Consider the following 18352-nt stretch of genomic DNA (forward strand, 5'->3'; position numbering starts at 1 on the left):
TAACAGCATATTTCTGCCCAGTTTCGAACTGGGGACCTTTTGTATTTTAGGCGAATGTGATAACCACTACAATACAGAAACTGACTTTTGAAGATCTCATCACTATCGAGTCGGGAAGTACCATTGGCAAACCGTTTTCTTAGAATTTTTTTTTCTAAACGTATTTTTCTATTTTCTAATAATTTCTATGCTATTTTTTCCACTTTGCATTTCAAGAGGACACATTCACTTATTAATAGTTCTGATCATTGTATTTAATTAAAAAATCTATTTTTAATGTATTTCTGACCAATTTTGAAGGGCAACCTTATGCTTATTGGCTAAATGTGAATAATACTACACTACAGGTACTTCATGAATGCAACACCATCCAATATGCATGGTAGAAGGGAAATTGACTTTTGATATTCTGCAATATGATTTTTGCTTGCTTTTTTATTGAGCAATGCAACAGAAGATAGTTATCAAAATATAAATTATTGAATTCAAAGTGTTTAGGTAACAAAATATGTTTCTGCCCAGTTTCGAACTGAGGACCTTTCGCGTGTGAGGCGAACGTGATAACCACTACACTACAGATACTACATGGAAATAGTACCTCCCGCCATCCAATAAAAAATGATCTTTGACATACATTATGGGATTCTGAAATAAACTTTTTATATGATTGCATTTTTATTTGGCATTTCAACCAAAAATCCTTTGTATTAAAATTCTAAAGATAAAAGCATATTTCTGCTCAGTTTCGAACTGGGGACCTTTTGTGTTTTAGGCGAATGTGATAACCACTACAATACAGAAACTGACTTTTGAAGATCTCATCACTATCGAGTCGGGAAGTACCATTGGCAAACCGTTTTCTTAGAATTTTTTTTTCTAAACTTATTTTTCTATTTTCTAATAATTTCTATGCTATTTTTTCCACTTTGCATTTCAAGAGGACACATTCACTTATTAATAGTTCTGATCATTGTATTTAATAAAAAAATCTATTTTTAATGTATTTCTGACCAATTTTGAAGGGGAACCTTATGCATATTGGCTGAATGTGAATAATACTACACTACAGGTACTTCATGAATGCAACACCATCCAATATGCATGGTAGAAGGGAAATTGACTTTTGATATTCTGCAATATGATTTTTGCTTGCTTTTTCATTGAGCAATGCAACAGTAGATAGTTATCAAAATATAAATTATTGAATTCAAAGTGTTTAGGTAACAAAATATGTTTCTGCCCAGTTTCGAACTGGGGACCTTTCGCATGTGAGGCGAACGTGATAACCACTACACTACAGAAACTACATGGAAACAGCATCTCCCGCCATCCAATAAAAAATGATCTTTGACATACATTATGGGATTCTGAAATAAACTTTTTATATGATTGCATTTTTATTTGGCATTTCAACCAAAAATCCTTTGTATTAAAATTCTAAAGATAAAAGCATATTTCTGCCCAGTTTCGAACTGGGGACCTTTTGTGTTTTAGGCGAATGTGATAACCACTACAATACAGAAACTGACTTTTGAAGATCTCATCACTATCGAGTCGGGAAGTACCATTGGCAAACCGTTTTCTTAGAATTTTTTTTTTCTAAACTTATTTTTCTATTTTCTAATAATTTCTATGCTATTTTTTCCACTTTGCATTTCAAGAGGACACATTCACTTATTAATAGTTCTGATCATTGTATTTAATAAAAAAAAATCTATTTTTAATGTATTTCTGACCAATGTTGAAGGGGAACCTTATGCATATTGGCTAAATGTGAATAATACTACACTACAGGTACTTCATGAATGCAACACCATCCAATATGCATGGTAGAAGGGAAATTGACTTTTGATATTCTGCAATATGATTTTTTGCTTGCTTTTTCATTGAGCAATGCAACAGTATATAGTTATCAAAATATAAATTATTGAATTCAAAGTGTTTAGGTAACAAAATATGTTTCTGCCAATTTCGAACTGGGGACCATTCACGTGTGAGGCAAACATGAAATCACTACACTACAGATACTACATGAAAAATTTGCGACCATCATCCAATAAAAAATGTACTTTGACATTCAGTATGGCATGCTAAAATAAACTTTTTATCTGATTGTATTTTTATTAAGCATTTTACCCAAAAATTCATTGTTTTAAAATTCTAAAGCTAAGGGATTGTTTCTGCCCAGTTTCGAACTGGGGACCTTTTGCGTGTTAAATGTACGTGATAACCACTACACTACAGAAACTGACTCGCGTGAATCCCATCACTATCTCGTCTGGAAGTACACATGACACATGCTTTTCTTAGAAATATAATTTTTTCTAAACTTTTTTTCCTATTTTCTAATAATTTCTATGCTGTTTTTTTCACTTTGCATTTCAAGAGGACACATTCACTTATTAATAGTTCTGATCATTGTATTTAAAAAAAAAATCTATTTTTAATGTATATATGACCAATTTTGAAGGGGAACCTTATGCATATTGGCTAAATGTGAATAATACTACACTACAGGTACTTCATGATTGCAACACTATCTAATATGCATGGTAGACGGGAAATTGACTTTTGATATTCTGCAATATGATTTTTTTGCTTGCTTTTTCATTGAGCAATGCAACAGTATATAGTTACCAAAATATAAATTATTGAATTCAAAGTGTTTAGGTAACAAAATATGTTTCTGCCAATTTCGAACTGGGGACCTTTCGCGTGTGAGGCAAACATGAAATCACTACGCTACAGATACTACATAAAATTTGCGACCATCATCCAATAAGAAATAATCTTTGACATTCAGTATGGCATGCTAAAATAAACTTTTTATCTGATTGTATTTTTATTGAGCATTTTACCCAAAAATTCATTGTTTTAAAATTCTAAAGCTAAAAGATAGTTTCTGCCCAGTTTCGAATTGGGGACCTTTTGCGTGTTAGGCGAATGTGATAACCACTACACTACAGAAACTGACTATCGTGGATTCTATCACTATCTAGTCTGGAAGTACAAATGACACATGCTTTTCTTAGAAATATCATTTTTTCTAAACTTTTTTCCTATTTTCTAATAATTTTGACGCTATTTTTCCACTTTGCATTTCAAGAGGACACATTCACTTATTATCAATTCTGATCATTGTATTTACTAAAAAATCTTTTTTTAATGTATTTCTGACCAATTTTGAAGGGGGACCTTATGCATATTGGGTAAATGTGAATAACTCTACACTACAGGTATTTCATGAATGCAACACCATCCAATATGCATGGTAGAAGGGAAATTGACTTTTGATATTCTGCAATATGATTTTTTTGCTTGCTTTTTCATTGAGCAATGCAACAGTAGATAGTTATCAAAATATAAATTATTTAATTCAAAGTGTTTAGGTAACAAAAGATGTTTCTGCCCAGTTTCGAACTGGGGACCTTTTGCGTGTGAGGCGAACGTGATAACCACTACACTACAGAAACTACATGGAACCAGCATCTCCCGCCATCCAATAAAAAATGATCTTTGACATACATTATGGCATTCTGAAATAAACTTTTTATATGATTGCATTTTTATTTGGCATTTCAACCAAAAATCCCTTGTTTTAAAATTCTAAAGATAACAGCATATTTCTGCCCAGTTTCGAACTGGGGACCTTTTGTGTTTTAGGCGTATGTGATAACCACTACAATACAGAAACTGACTTTTGAAGATCTCATCACTATCGAGTCGGGAAGTACCATTGGCAAACCGTTTTCTTAGAATTTTTTTTTCTAAACTTATTTTTCTATTTTCTAATAATTTCTATGCTATTTTTTCCACTTTGCATTTCAAGAGGACACATTCACTTATTAATAGTTCTGATCATTGTATTTAATAAAAAAATCTATTTTTAATGTATTTCTGACCAATTTTGAAGGGGAACCTTATGCATATTGGCTAAATGTGAATAATACTACACTACAGGTACCTCATGAATGCAACACCATCCAATATGCATGGTAGAAGGGAAATTGACTTTTGATATTCTGCAATATGATTTTTTTGCTTGCTTTTTCATTGAGCAATGCAATAGTATATAGTTATCAAAATATAAATTATTGAATTCAAAGTGTTTAGGTAACAAAATATGTTTCTGCCAATTTCGAACTGGGGACCTTTCACGTGTGAGGCAAACATGAAATCACTACACTACAGATACTACATGAAAAATTTGCGACCATCATCCAATAAAAAATTATCTTTGACATTCAGTATGGCATGCTAAAATAAACTTTTTATCTGATTCTATTTTTATTGAGCATTTTACCCAAAAATTCATTGTTTTAAAATTCTAAAGCTAAAAGATTGTTTCTGCCCAGTTTCGAACTGGGGACTTTTCACGTGTTAGGCGAACGTGATAACCACTACACTACAGAAACTGACTCTCGCAGATCCCATCACTATCTAGGCTGGAAGTACAAATGACACATGCTTTTCTTAGAAATATAATTTTTTCTAAACTTTTTTCCTGTTTTCTAATAATTTTGACGCTATTTTTCCACTTTGCATTTCAAGAGGACACATTCACTTATTATCAATTCTGATCATTGTATTTACTAAAAAATCTTTTTTTAATGTATTTCTGACCAATTTTGAAGGGGGACCTTATGCATATTGGGTAAATGTGAATAACTCTACACTACAGGTATTTCATGAATGCAACACCATCCAATATGCATGGTAGAAGGGAAATTGACTTTTGATATTCTGCAATATGATTTTTGCTTGCTTTTTCATTGAGCAATGCAACAGTAGATAGTTACCAAAATATAAATTATTGAATTCAAAGTGTTTAGGTAACAAAAAAATGTTTCTGCCCAGTTTCGAACTGGAGACCTTTCGCATGTGAGGCGAACGTGATAACCACTATACTACAGAAACTACATGGAAACAGCATCTCCCGCCATCCAATAAAAAATGATCTTTGACATACATTATGGCATTCTGAAATAAACTTTTTATATGATTGCATTTTTATTTGGCATTTCAACCAAAAATCCCTTGTTTTAAAATTCTAAACATAACAGCATATTTCTGCCCAGTTTCGAACTGGGGACCTTTTGTGTTTTAGGCGAATGTGATAACCACTACAATACAGAAAATGACTTTTGAAGATCTCATCACTATCGAGTTGGGAAGTGCCATTGGCAAACCGTTTTCTTAGAAAATTCTAAACTTATTTTTCTATTTTCTAATAATTTCTATGCTATTTTTTCCACTTTGCATTTCAAGAGGACACATTCACTTATTAATAGTTCTGATCATTGTATTTAATAAAAAAATCTATTTTTAGGTAACAAAATATGTTTCTGCCAATTTCGAACTGGGGACCTTTCACATGTGAGGCAAACATGAAATCACTACACTACAGATACTACATGAAAAATTTGTGACCACCATCCAATAAAAAATTCTAAAGCTGAAAGATTGTTTCTGCCCAGTTTCGAACTGGGGACCTTTCGCGTGTTAGGTGAACGTGATAACCACTACACTAAAGAAACTGACTCTCGTGGATCCCATCACTATCTAGTCTGGAAGTACAAATGACACATGCTTTTCTTAGAAATATAATTTTTTCTAAACTTTTTTTCCTATTTTCTAATAATTTTGACGCTATTTTTCCACTTTGCATTTCAAGAGGACACATTCACTTATTATCAATTCTGATCATTGTATTTACTAAAAAAATATTTTTTTATGTATTTCTGACCAATTTTGAAGGCGGACCGTATGCATATTGGGTAAATGTGAATAACTCTACGCTACAGGTATTTCATGAATGCAACACCATCCAATATGCATGGTAGAAGGGAAATTTACTTTTGATATTCTGCAATATGATTTTTGCTTGCTTTTTCATTGAGCAATGCAACAGTAGATAGTTATCAAAATATAAATGATTGAATTCAAAGTGTTTAGGCAACAAAATAAGTTTCTGCCCAGTTTCGAACTGGGGACCTTTCGCATGTGAGGCGAACGTGATAACCACTACACTACAGGAATTACATGGGAACAGAATCTACCGCCATCCAGTAAAAAATTATCTTTGACATACATTATGGCATTCTGAAATAAACTTTTTATATGATTGCATTTTTATTTGGCATTTCAACCAAAAATCCCTTGTTTTAAAATTCTAAAGATAACAGCATATTTTTGCCCAGTTTCGAACTGGGGACCTTTTGTGTTTTAGGCGCATGTGATAACCACTACAATACAGAAACTGACTTTTGAAGATCTCATCACTATGGAGTCGGGAAGTACCATTGGCAAACCGTTTTCTTAGAAAATTTTTTCTAAACTTATTTTTCTATTTTCTAATAATTTCTATGCTATTTTTTCCACTTTGCATTTCAAGAGGACACATTCACTTATTAATAGTTCTGATCATTGTATTTAAAAAAAAAATCTATTTTTAATGTATTTATGACCAATTTTGAAGGGGAACCTTATGCATATTGGCTAAATGTGAATAATACTACACTACAGGTACCTCATGAATGCAACACCATCCAATATGCATGGTAGAAGGGAAATTGACTTTTGATATTCTGCAATATGATTTTTTTGCTTGCTTTTTCATTGAGCAATGCAACAGTATATAGTTACCAAAATATAAATTATTGAATTCAAAGTGTTTAGGTAACAAAATATGTTTCTGCCAATTTCGAACTGGGGACCTTTCACATGTGAGGCAAACATGAAATCACTACACTACAGATACTACATGAAAAATTTGCGACCATCATCCAATAAGAAATGATCTTTGACATTCAGTATGGCATGCTAAAATAAACTTTTTATCTGATTGTATTTTTATTGAGCATTTTACCCAAAAATTCATTGTTTTAAAATTCTAAAGTTAAAAGATAGTTTCTGCCCAGTTTCGAATTGGGGACCTTTCGCGTGTTAGGCGAACGTGATAACCACTACACTACAGAAACTGACTATCGCAGAGCCTATCACTATCTAGTCTGGAAGTACAAATGACACTTGCTTTTCTTAGAAATATAATTTTTTCTAAACTTTTTTTCCTATTTTCTAATAATTTTGACGCTATTTTTCCACTTTGCATTTCAGGAGGACACATTCACTTATTATCAATTCTGATCATTGTATTTACTAAAAAATCTTTTTTTAATGTATTTCTGACCAATTTTGAAGGGGGACCTTATGCATATTGGGTAAATGTGAATAACTCTACACTACAGGTATTTCATGAATGCAACACCATCCAATATGCATGGTAGAAGGGAAATTGACTTTTGATATTCTGCAATATGATTTTTTTGCTTGCTTTTTCATTGAGCAATGCAACAGTAGATAGTTATCAAAATATGAATTATTAAATTCAAAGTGTTTAGGTAACAAAATATGTTTCTGCCCAGTTTCGAACTGGGGACCTTTCGCGTGTGAGGCGAACGTGATAACCACTACACTACAGAAACTACATGGAAACAGCATCTCCCGCCATCCAATAAAAAATGATCTTTGACATACATTATGGCATTCTGAAATAAACTTTTTATATGATTGCATTTTTATTTGGCATTTCAACCAAAAATCCCTTGTTTTAAAATTCTAAAGATAACAGCATATTTCTGCCCAGTTTCGAACTGGGGACCTTTTGTGTTTTAGGCGAATGTGATAACCACTACAATACAGAAACTGACTTTTGAAGATCTCATCACTATCGAGTCGGGAAGTACCATTGGCAAACCATTTTCTTAGATTTTTTTTTTCTAAACTTATTTTTCTATTTTCTAATAATTTCTATGCTATTTTTTCCACTTTGCATTTCAAGAGGACACATTCACTTATTAATAGTTCTGATCATTGTATTTAATAAAAAAAACTATTTTTAATGTATTTCTGACCAATTTTGAAGGGGAACCTTATGCATATTGGCTAAATGTGAATAATACTACACTACAGGTACCTCATGAATGCAACACCATCCAATATGCATGGTAGAAGGGAAATTGACTTTTGATATACTGCAATATGATTTTTTTGCTTGCTTTTTCATTGAGCAATGCAACAGTATAAAGTTATCAAAATATAAATTATTGAATTAAAAGTGTTTAGGAAACAAAATATGTTTCTGCCAATTTCGAACTAGGGACCTTTCACATGTGAGGCAAACATGAAATCACTACACTATAGATACTATATGAAAAATTTGCGACCACCATCTAATAAAAAATGATCTTTGACATTCAGTATGGCATGCTAAAATAAACTTTTTATCTGATTGTATTTTTATTGAGCATTTTACCCAAAAATTCATTGTTTTAAAATTCTAAAGCTAAAAGATGGTTTCTGCCCAGTTTCGAACTGGGGACCTTTCGCGTGTTAGGCGAACGTGATAACCACTACACTACAGAAACTGACTCTCGTGGATCCGATCACTATCTAGTCTGGAAGTACAAATGACACATGCTTTTCTTAGAAATATAATTTTTTCTAAACTTTTTTCCTATTTTCTAATAATTTTGAAGCTATTTTTACACTTTGCATTTCAAGAGGACACATTCACTTATTATCAATTCTGATCATTGTATTTACTAAAAAAATCTTTTTTTAATGTATTTCTGACCAATTTTGAAGGGGGACCTTATGCATATTGGGTAAATGTGAATAACTCTACACTACAGGTATTTCATGAATGCAACACTATCCAATATGCATGGTAGAAGGGAAATTGACTTTTGATATTCTGCAATATGATTTTTGCTTGCTTTTTCATTGAGCAATGCAACAGTAGATAGTTATCAAAATATAAATTATTGAATTCAAAGTGTTTAGGTAACAAAATATGTTTCTGCCCAGTTTCAAACTGGGGACCTTTCGCGTGTGAGGCGAACGTGATAACCACTACACTACAGAAACTACATGGAAACAGCATCTCCCGCCATCCAATAAAAAATGATCTTTGACATACATTATGGCATTCTGAAATAAACTTTTTATATGATTGCATTTTTATTTGGCATTTCAACCAAAAATCCCTTGTTTTAAAATTCTAAAGATAACAGCATATTTCTGCCCATTTTCGAACTGGGGACCTTTTGTGTTTTAGGCGAATGTGATAACCACTACAATACAGAAACTTACTTTTGAAGATCTCATCACTATCGAGTTGGGAAGTGCCATTGGCAAACCGTTTTCTTAGAAAATTCTAAACTTATTTTTCTATTTTCTAATAATTTCTATGCTATTTTTTCCACTTTGCATTTCAAGAGGACACATTCACTTATTAATAGTTCTGATCATTGTATTTAATAAAAAAAACTATTTTTAGGTAACAAAATATTTTTCTGCCAATTTCGAACTGGGGACCTTTCACATGTGAGGCAAACATGAAATCACTACACTACAGATACTACATGAAAAATTTGTGACCACCATCCAATAAAAAATTCTAAAGCTGAAGGATTGTTTCTGCCCAGTTTTGAACTGGGGACCTTTCGCGTGTTAGGTGAACGTGATAACCACTACACTAAAGAAACTGACTCTCGTGGATCCCATCACTATCTAGTCTGGAAGTACAAATGACACATGCTTTTCTTAGAAATATCATTTTTTCTAAACTTTTTTTCCTATTTTCTAATAATTTTGACGCTATTTTTCCACTTTGCATTTCAAGAGGACACATTCACTTATTATCAATTCTGATCATTGTATTTACTAAAAAAATATTTTTTTTATGTATTTCTGACCAATTTTGAAGGGGGACCGAATGCATATTGGGTAAATGTGAATAACTCTACGCTACAGGTATTTCATGAATGCAACACCATCCAATATGCATGGTAGAAGGGAAATTTACTTTTGATATTCTGCAATATGATTTTTGCTTGCTTTTTCATTGAGCAATGCAACAGTAGATAGTTATCAAAATATAAATGATTGAATTCAAAGTGTTTAGGTAACAAAATAAGTTTCTGCCCAGTTTCGAACTGGGGACCTTTCGCATGTGAGGCGAACGTGATAACCACTACACTACAGGAATTACATGGGAACAGAATCTACCGCCATCCAGTAAAAAATTATCTTTGACATACATTATGGCATTCTGAAATAAACTTTTTATATGATTGCATTTTTATTTGGCATTTCAACCAAAAATCCCTTGTTTTAAAATTCTAAAGATAACAGCATATTTTTGCCCAGTTTCGAACTGGGGACCTTTTGTGTTTTAGGCGCATGTGATAACCACTACAATACAGAAACTGACTTTTGAAGATCTCATCACTATGGAGTCGGGAAGTACCATTGGCAAACCGTTTTCTTAGAATTTTTTTTCTAAACTTATTTTTCTATTTTCTAATAATTTCTATGCTATTTTTTCCACTTTGCATTTCAAGAGGACACATTCACTTATTAATAGTTCTGATCATTGTATTTAAAAAAAAATCTATTTTTAATGTATTTATGACCAATTTTGAAGGGGAACCTTATGCATATTTGCTAAATGTGAATAATACTACACTACAGGTACCTCATGAATGCAACACCATCCAATATGCATGGTAGAAGGGAAATTGACTTTTGATATTCTGCAATATGATTTTTTTGCTTGCTTTTTCATTGAGCAATGCAACAGTATATAGTTACCAAAATATAAATTATTGAATTCAAAGTGTTTAGGTAACAAAATATGTTTCTGCCAATTTCGAACTGGGGACCTTTCACATGTGAGGCAAACATGAAATCACTACACTACAGATACTACATGAAAAATTTGCGACCATCATCCAATAAGAAATAATCTTTGACATTCAGTATGGCATGCTAAAATAAACTTTTTATCTGATTGTATTTTTATTGAGCATTTTTCCCAAAAATTCATTGTTTTAAAATTCTAAAGCTAAAAGATTGTTTCTGCCCAGTTTCGAATTGGGGACCTTTCGCGTGTTAGGCGAATGTGATAACCACTACACTACAGAAACTGACTATCGTGGATCCCATCACTATCTAGTCTGGAAGTACAAATGACACATGCTTTTCTTAGAAATATAATTTTTTCTAAACTTTTTTTTCCTATTTTCTAATAATTTTGACGCTATTTTTCCACTTTGCATTTCAAGAGGACACATTCACTTATTATCAATTCTGATCATTGTATTTACTAAAAAAATATTTTTTTTATGTATTTCTGACCAATTTTGAAGGGGGACCGTATGCATATTGGGTAAATGTGAATAACTCTACACTACAGGTATTTCATGAATGCAACACCATCCAATATGCATGGTAGAAGGGAAATTTACTTTTGATATTCTGCAATATGATTTTTGCTTGCTTTTTCATTGAGCATAGTTATCAAAATATAAACGAATGAATTCAAAGTGTTTAGGTAACAAAATAAGTTTCTGCCCAGTTTCGAACTGGGGACCTTTCGCGTGTGAGGCGAACGTGATAACCACTACACTACAGGAATTACATGGAAACAGAATCTACCGCCATCTAGTAAAAAATTATCTTTGACATACATTATGGCATTCTGAAATAAACTTTTTATATGATTGCATTTTTATTTGGCATTTCAACCAAAAATCCCTTGTTTTAAAATTCTAAAGATAACAGCATATTTTTGCCCAGTTTCGAACTGGGGACCTTTTGTGTTTTAGGCGCATGTAATAACCACTACAATACAGAAACTGACTTTTGAAGATCTCATCACTATGGAGTCGGGAAGTACCATTGGCAAACCGTTTTCTTAGAATTTTTTTTTCTAAACTTATTTTTCTATTTTCTAATAATTTCTATGCTATTTTTTTCACTTTGCATTTCAAGAGGACACATTCACTTATTAATAGTTCTGATCATTGTATTTAAAAAAAAAATCTATTTTTAATGTATTTATGACCAATTTTGAAGGGGAATCTTATGCATATTGGCTAAATGTGAATAATACTACACTACAGGTACTTCATGATTGCAACACTATCTAATATGCATGGTAGACGGGAAATTGACTTTTGATATTCTGCAATATGATTTTTTTGCTTGCTTTTTCATTAAGCAATGCAACAGTATAAAGTTATCAAAATATAAATTATTGAATTAAAAGTGTTTAGGAAACAAAATATGTTTCTGCCAATTTCGAACTAGGGACCTTTCACATGTGAGGCAAACATGAAATCACTACACTACAGATACTATATGAAAAATTTGCGACCACCATCTAATAAAAAATGATCTTTGACATTCAGTATGGCATGCTAAAATAAACTTTTTATCTGATTGTATTTTTATTGAGCATTTTACCCAAAAATTCATTGTTTTAAAATTCTAAAGCTAAAAGATGGTTTCTGCCCAGTTTCGAACTGGGGACCTTTCGCGTGTTAGGCGAACGTGATAACCACTACACTACAGAAACTGACTCTCGTGGATCCCATCACTATCTAGTCTGGAAGTACAAATGACACATGCTTTTCTTAGAAATATAATTTTTTCTAAACTTTTTTCCTATTTTCTAATAATTTTGACGCTATTTTTCCACTTTGCATTTCAAGAGGACACATTCACTTATTATCAATTCTGATCATTGTATTTACTAAAAAAATCTTTTTTTAATGTATTTCTGACCAATTTTGAAGGGGGACCTTATGCATATTGGGTAAATGTGAATAACTCTACACTACAGGTATTTCATGAATGCAACACCATCCAATATGCATGGTAGAAGGGAAATTGACTTTTGATATTCTGCAATATGATTTTTGCTTGCTTTTTCATTGAGCAATGCAACAGTAGATAGTTATCAAAATATAAATTATTGAATTCAAAGTGTTTAGGTAACAAAATATGTTTCTGCCCAGTTTCAAACTGGGGACCTTTCGCGTGTGAGGCGAACGTGATAACCACTACACTACAGAAACTACATGGAAACAGCATCTCCCGCCATCCAATAAAAAATGATCTTTGACATACATTATGGCATTCTGAAATAAACTTTTTATATGATTGCATTTTTATTTGGCATTTCAACCAAAAATCCCTTGTTTTAAAATTCTAAAGATAACAGCATATTTCTGCCCATTTTCGAACTGGGGACCTTTTGTGTTTTAGGCGAATGTGATAACCACTACAATACAGAAACTGACTTTTGAAGATCTCATCACTATCGAGTCGGGAAGTACCATTGGCAAACCGTTTTCTTAGAATTTTTTTTTCTAAACTTATTTCTTCTACGCTACTTCATGGCAGCCATAACTACTGGGATTGTATCCCTATTCCTAACTTTAGACAGGGAGTTTTCTTAATCCACTAGGGCCCACCCACTATGGGTATATAATCGCACTCCACCCCTTCCTCCTTAGTCTTTTTTCCTGTCTCCTAGCTTGGCAGGAGGAGTTCCTGTATTATTTTTTCTATTTAAATAATTTTATTTTTCAGGGCTTACCTCAGGTTGTTCCTAGCTGATACGTCTCCTGGTAGCCGTGCTAGAAGAGGGTGGCTCCCTGGGTGTTTGGCTAGGTGTGCTAAGGGGCGGTCAAGTAAGTCCCCACATGTCCAGCTTAAGGTGTCCTCCTGTCAGCTCTTTGCTGTGGGTCCCCCTCTTGCCGTTTTCCGCTGCTATGGCCGCTGCTCTGCTGTGTGTATGGGGCCTTTCAGTGAGGAGTACCTCTTCTGAAGGGCATCTGTGCAGTTTCCTGACGGAGGTCTGTCTGCTGAAGGGGATGTACGCGACTTCCTCCGGAAGGTCCTGGCACTGAAGGGAAAGTGCGGCGGTGGGCGGAAGTGCTGGGGGGATGCAGTAAAGGCTGGCTGGCGGAAGTGTTGTTGGCACCCGTCCCAGCTGATTATGGGGGGCGGGCTGCACGGACGCCATAGCCTTTTATAAGGCATAGAAATTTGAATTAATGGCGCTGCACACAGGAGTTAGGAAGCTCCTATAATTGCTGGGCTGGTTTTCTAAGCTTACCAGCAGAATGGAAAGAGAGCCTTCTCCCCAAAAGCCGGTCAGTGCCCTAAAGAGGTAAGTCCTCATAGAGGGCTGGTTGTTATTTATTATTTATTGTTTATTGTTTATTCTGTTACCATGTGGTAGTTTAGGATAGGTTGTAAGGTGTTTTATTTTGTTGTTTTAGTGTGTCTCCACCTAAGAAGAGGTTATGTAAGAAAAGGCATAAGGACATGCAGTGTGCAGCTTGTGACAAAATCTTTTCAGCTGCTGAAAATGTTAAATTCTGTGAGGAATGTATACAGAGTGAATCTCAGGAGACTGTGCAGTCCAGGCAAATAAGAGATTTAATGAGATGGATGAAGGAGTCTTTTGTTACCAAAGAGCAGCTCTCGGAATTCCAAGGGAATAAAAGGGCTAGGTCTTTTGATAGAATTGATTTAGTGGATGAGTCAGGTTCTCAGGATTTTGCTTATGATGATTATCTGGCTGCTTCTAGTGCTGAGTCGGTGGACGAGCAGGAAGAAGAGAGAAAGTTTAATTTGGAGCTGGTGGATAGTCTTCTGAAAGATATCTTTAAGACTATGAATTATAGAATGCCTGAAGAGGAATGTAATGATGAGGATATTCTGTTCTGTGATAAAACCAAAAAGAACAGGGTCTTTCCAGTCCATAAAGCATTAAAAGATGTTGTGAGTAAGGAGTGGAAAAGCATTGATAAAAAGCTGGGTAATACTAAAAGGCTTGATCGTATGTTCCCAGTGGAAGATGAGCAGTTTACTAATTGGTGTGCAATCCCTAAAGTTGATGCTGCAGTCGCAGAGATGGTATCAAAAACCACCATTTTGTTAGAAGATGGCGCAGTCTTAAAAGATGGTATGGATAAACGCATGGAGAGTGCGTTAAAGAAATTGCATATGTCCTCAGCAATATCACTAAAATCCGGTGTGGCAGTAGCATCTGTTGCTAGAGCGTTGAGAGTCTGGGGGTCAGTATTGGCGACTGATATAGAAGGAGGTGTTTTGAGGCAGTATCTGCAAAGAAGTCTGGCCGTAATGTTCAAAGGGATCGAGTATCTCTGTGAGGCCTCGTTAGATGCTCTGGATTTTGCTGCAAAGTCTATGGCAGCAGGTGTGATGGCAAGAAGAGCTTTGTGGCTGCGTTCTTGGTCGGCAGATATGCACTCCAAGAATAGGTTGGTGTCCCTGCCATATGAAGGGTCTTTGCTGTTTGGAAATAAATTAGAAGCCATAATACAGAAAATGTCAGGAGGAAAATCTGCAAAACTTCCTCAGGACAGGAGGAATAGATTTCCAATACCGTACTCTAAACAGCAGTTTAAGGAGGCAAGAGGATATCGACCAGGTCGTTTTTATTCAGGAAGGTACTCCTCAGGTAACAATAGGCAGTCCTTTCGGCAGGCCTACAGGAGAGGTGGTCGAAGGGCATGACTGTCACAAGGTTCCGGTATCTTTTCCAGTGGGTGGCAGACTTCAGGAGTTTGCCGGCTGTTGGATAGAGTCTATTCAGGATACGTGGGTAATAGATGTCGTATCCCAGGCATACCGGATAGAATTCTCAAAAATTCCCGTGTTGGACAAATTTCTAGTTTCAGAGACACCAACTACAAATCTGGAGTTAAAAGCTATGAAAGACAGTTTAAGGAAACTGATCGAAGCTAAAGCTGTAGAGACTGTTCCATTTTTGGAAAGAAACAGAGGTTTCTATTCGAGACTGTTTCTGGTGAGAAAACCTTCCGGCGAGTTCAGAACCATCTTAGATCTCAGACAGCTCAACGAGTATATAGAAACAATAAAGTTCCGTATGGAGACCCTAAAGTCTATCCTGTTAGGGGTGAGAGAGAGAGACTTTTTGGCTTCGGTAGACCTAAAGGACGCTTACTTCCACGTTCCAATTTGCAGGCAGCACAGGAAATATCTAAGGCTTTGTGTCCTCGGCAAACACTTTCAGTTCACTTGCCTTCCTTTTGGCCTAAAGTCATCTCCAAGGGTGTTCACCAAAGTTCTGATGTCGCTCATTGCTGTGATCAGAGGTCAAAAAGTAGCAATATGGTCATACCTGGACGACTTGCTGGTGTGCGGAGAGTCGATAGAGAAAGTGGACAAAGCATTAAGTGTGGTGCTACAAATTCTACAAGAACATGGCTGGCTCATAAACTGGGGAAAAAGCAGATTAACGCCAAAGCAAAGAATACAGTTTCTGGGGGTACAGGTAGATACCCTCGATTATATGATAGGTCTTTCAGAGGAGAGGTGTCTAAAGCTTCAAGATCTGGCTACCCTCATAAAGGGATGCAACAGTGTGACGATTCGTCAGGGGATGTGTCTCTTGGGGATGATGGCGTCCTCCATAGATGTAGTCCCTTGGGCGAGGTGGAGGATGAGAGATCTTCAGTTGGACATCCTGAGTTATATTCGGAAGGGATATTCTCTGAATTACCGTATAAAACTAGGCCGGAAAGCGAAAGAATATTTGACCTGGTGGACGGACGAACGGCTGGTCAGCAGAAGGACGTCTCTGTCGGACCATCAGGCTATGGTTCTGACAACGGATGCGAGTACAACAGGTTGGGGTGCTCATCTGTTGCACAGAAATTGTCAGGGCACATGGAGCGAAGAGGAAGCACGTTTGTCTTCGAATCACAGGGAGATGAGAGCGGTGTGGAATGCCATACAGCAGTTTCAAGAACAACTTCAGGGAAAGCATCTCAAGGTTTTTTCAGACAACGTTTCCGTAGTGGCGTATCTCAATCGTCAAGGAGGCACCAGGAGTCCAGTGTTGATGGAGGAAGTGTCAAAGATAATGAAATGGGTGGAGTGCCATCTCAAAACTCTAGTAGCTCTACATGTTCCAGGAGTAAACAATGTGGTGGCAGACTTCCTCAGTCGACAGGAGGTGTTACCAGGAGAGTGGGAGCTGGACGATGTAGTTTTTCAACAGATCGTACAACAGTTCGGAAGGCCTCAGGTAGATTTGATGGCCACACACGTCAATGCAAAAGTACCACTCTTTTTCTCCCGATATCATCTCCCAGGAACAGGGGGAGTGGATGCTTTCTCTCTTCCTTGGACGTTCGGACTGGCGTATGTGTTTCCCCCGTTTCCGATGATTCCAAGGACTCTCAGGAAGATCTGGGAGGACAAGGCACAAGTAATAATAATTCTTCCCTACTGGCCGAAGAGGGGTTGGTTTCCTTCAGTGCTCAGGATGGCAGTGCAGGGTCCTTTGAGGTTGCCGTTGAAGAAGGAGTTGCTGCATCAGGGGCCATTGTTGCATCCGAATCTGCAACGGCTTCATTTGATGGCGTGGAAATTGAGCGGCAGCTATTAAGAAATAGAGGTCTGTCCGGGCAGGTCCTCGATTTGCTTATCCAGGCAAGGAAGAAAGTATCCTCTAGTGTTTACTATAGGGTCTGGAAAAAATTCATCTCTTGGTCTGGATCAAGATTTAATCCATTAAAAGCAGAAACTTCTCAAGTTTTGCAATTCCTGTTTGAAGGTTTTGAGAAAGGTTTGGCAGTGTCCACTATTAAGGTTCAGATATCGGCTCTGAGTATTCTGTTGGATCGGAGATTGTCTGAGGAAGACTTGGTCAAGAAGTTTTGTCAGGCAATTAAAAGAATAAGACCTCGAGTTAGGCCAACTCTTGCTCCTTGGGACTTAAATTTAGTTCTCAATTCTTTGATGCTGCCTCCGTTTGAGCCTCTGCAGGATATTTCGCTGAAGTTCTTAACTTGGAAAGTTGTGTTTCTGGTAGCCATCACAACGGCCAGAAGAGTTAGCGAATTACAGGCTCTGTGGTCGGAAGAACCTTATCTTAATTTTTTTCCCAGATAAAATTGTTCTGAGAACCAATCCAGATTTTTTGCCAAAAGTTGTGTCGGAGTTTCACCTCAGTCAGGACATCGTGTTGCCATCTTTCTATCCGGATCCGCAGAATGAGGAGGAAGAAGCATGAGTGCATAAGTTAGATCTGATAAGGGCAGTTTCGATCTATATGGAAAGAGTTAAACAGTTCCGTAACACAAAACATCTGTTCGTGCTACACTCTGGTGTGAAGAAAGGTGAAAGGCCTACAAAGCAGACCATTTCCAGATGGATTACAGAGCTTTTGACATTTGTATATGAAAGAAGTGGTCGCAGAGTTCCAGAAGGTTTAAAGGCACACTCTACTAGGGCCATGGCAACTTCTTGGGCTAAGAAGGGTCGCGTGTCGGCGAAAGACATTTGCGCAGCAGCCACGTGGTCTTCGATGCATACATTCTCTACTCATTATGCTTTAGATATTGTTGACACCCACTTTGGGAAGCAGGTCCTTCAAGGGGCTTTGCAATAAATAAGTATTATTTTCAGCATCAAAGCAAGGCTTCCTGTGTATTAT

General features: G+C 35.8%; 18 non-coding genes across 18 annotated transcripts; all 18 read right to left on the reverse strand.

The window, feature by feature from the left end:
• Positions 1-509: 509 nt before the first annotated feature.
• Positions 510-582, reverse strand: TRNAV-CAC (transfer RNA valine (anticodon CAC)). Its single transcript has one exon. It is a non-coding gene; the product is annotated as a tRNA-Val (tRNA).
• A 649-nt stretch (positions 583-1231) lies between these two features.
• Positions 1232-1304, reverse strand: TRNAV-CAC (transfer RNA valine (anticodon CAC)). Its single transcript has one exon. It is a non-coding gene; the product is annotated as a tRNA-Val (tRNA).
• Positions 1305-2897: 1593 nt separating this feature from the next.
• On the reverse strand, positions 2898-2970 carry TRNAV-AAC (transfer RNA valine (anticodon AAC)). Its single transcript has one exon. It is a non-coding gene; the product is annotated as a tRNA-Val (tRNA).
• A 430-nt stretch (positions 2971-3400) lies between these two features.
• On the reverse strand, positions 3401-3473 carry TRNAV-CAC (transfer RNA valine (anticodon CAC)). The gene has a single exon. It is a non-coding gene; the product is annotated as a tRNA-Val (tRNA).
• An 869-nt stretch (positions 3474-4342) lies between these two features.
• TRNAV-AAC (transfer RNA valine (anticodon AAC)) lies at positions 4343-4415 on the reverse strand. The gene has a single exon. It is a non-coding gene; the product is annotated as a tRNA-Val (tRNA).
• A 429-nt stretch (positions 4416-4844) lies between these two features.
• On the reverse strand, positions 4845-4917 carry TRNAV-CAC (transfer RNA valine (anticodon CAC)). The gene has a single exon. It is a non-coding gene; the product is annotated as a tRNA-Val (tRNA).
• A 547-nt stretch (positions 4918-5464) lies between these two features.
• Positions 5465-5537, reverse strand: TRNAV-AAC (transfer RNA valine (anticodon AAC)). The gene has a single exon. It is a non-coding gene; the product is annotated as a tRNA-Val (tRNA).
• A 429-nt stretch (positions 5538-5966) lies between these two features.
• Positions 5967-6039, reverse strand: TRNAV-CAC (transfer RNA valine (anticodon CAC)). Its single transcript has one exon. It is a non-coding gene; the product is annotated as a tRNA-Val (tRNA).
• Positions 6040-6907: 868 nt separating this feature from the next.
• TRNAV-AAC (transfer RNA valine (anticodon AAC)) lies at positions 6908-6980 on the reverse strand. The gene has a single exon. It is a non-coding gene; the product is annotated as a tRNA-Val (tRNA).
• Positions 6981-7411: 431 nt separating this feature from the next.
• On the reverse strand, positions 7412-7484 carry TRNAV-CAC (transfer RNA valine (anticodon CAC)). Its single transcript has one exon. It is a non-coding gene; the product is annotated as a tRNA-Val (tRNA).
• An 869-nt stretch (positions 7485-8353) lies between these two features.
• Positions 8354-8426, reverse strand: TRNAV-AAC (transfer RNA valine (anticodon AAC)). Its single transcript has one exon. It is a non-coding gene; the product is annotated as a tRNA-Val (tRNA).
• Positions 8427-8855: 429 nt separating this feature from the next.
• TRNAV-CAC (transfer RNA valine (anticodon CAC)) lies at positions 8856-8928 on the reverse strand. The gene has a single exon. It is a non-coding gene; the product is annotated as a tRNA-Val (tRNA).
• Positions 8929-9475: 547 nt separating this feature from the next.
• TRNAV-AAC (transfer RNA valine (anticodon AAC)) lies at positions 9476-9548 on the reverse strand. The gene has a single exon. It is a non-coding gene; the product is annotated as a tRNA-Val (tRNA).
• A 430-nt stretch (positions 9549-9978) lies between these two features.
• TRNAV-CAC (transfer RNA valine (anticodon CAC)) lies at positions 9979-10051 on the reverse strand. The gene has a single exon. It is a non-coding gene; the product is annotated as a tRNA-Val (tRNA).
• An 867-nt stretch (positions 10052-10918) lies between these two features.
• Positions 10919-10991, reverse strand: TRNAV-AAC (transfer RNA valine (anticodon AAC)). The gene has a single exon. It is a non-coding gene; the product is annotated as a tRNA-Val (tRNA).
• A 418-nt stretch (positions 10992-11409) lies between these two features.
• TRNAV-CAC (transfer RNA valine (anticodon CAC)) lies at positions 11410-11482 on the reverse strand. Its single transcript has one exon. It is a non-coding gene; the product is annotated as a tRNA-Val (tRNA).
• An 869-nt stretch (positions 11483-12351) lies between these two features.
• Positions 12352-12424, reverse strand: TRNAV-AAC (transfer RNA valine (anticodon AAC)). The gene has a single exon. It is a non-coding gene; the product is annotated as a tRNA-Val (tRNA).
• Positions 12425-12853: 429 nt separating this feature from the next.
• TRNAV-CAC (transfer RNA valine (anticodon CAC)) lies at positions 12854-12926 on the reverse strand. Its single transcript has one exon. It is a non-coding gene; the product is annotated as a tRNA-Val (tRNA).
• Between the last annotated feature and the right edge of the window lie 5426 nt (positions 12927-18352).

The sequence above is a fragment of the Pseudophryne corroboree genome, chromosome 4 (genome assembly GCF_028390025.1).
Source record: "Pseudophryne corroboree isolate aPseCor3 chromosome 4, aPseCor3.hap2, whole genome shotgun sequence".
Taxonomy (NCBI): Eukaryota; Metazoa; Chordata; class Amphibia; order Anura; family Myobatrachidae; genus Pseudophryne; species Pseudophryne corroboree.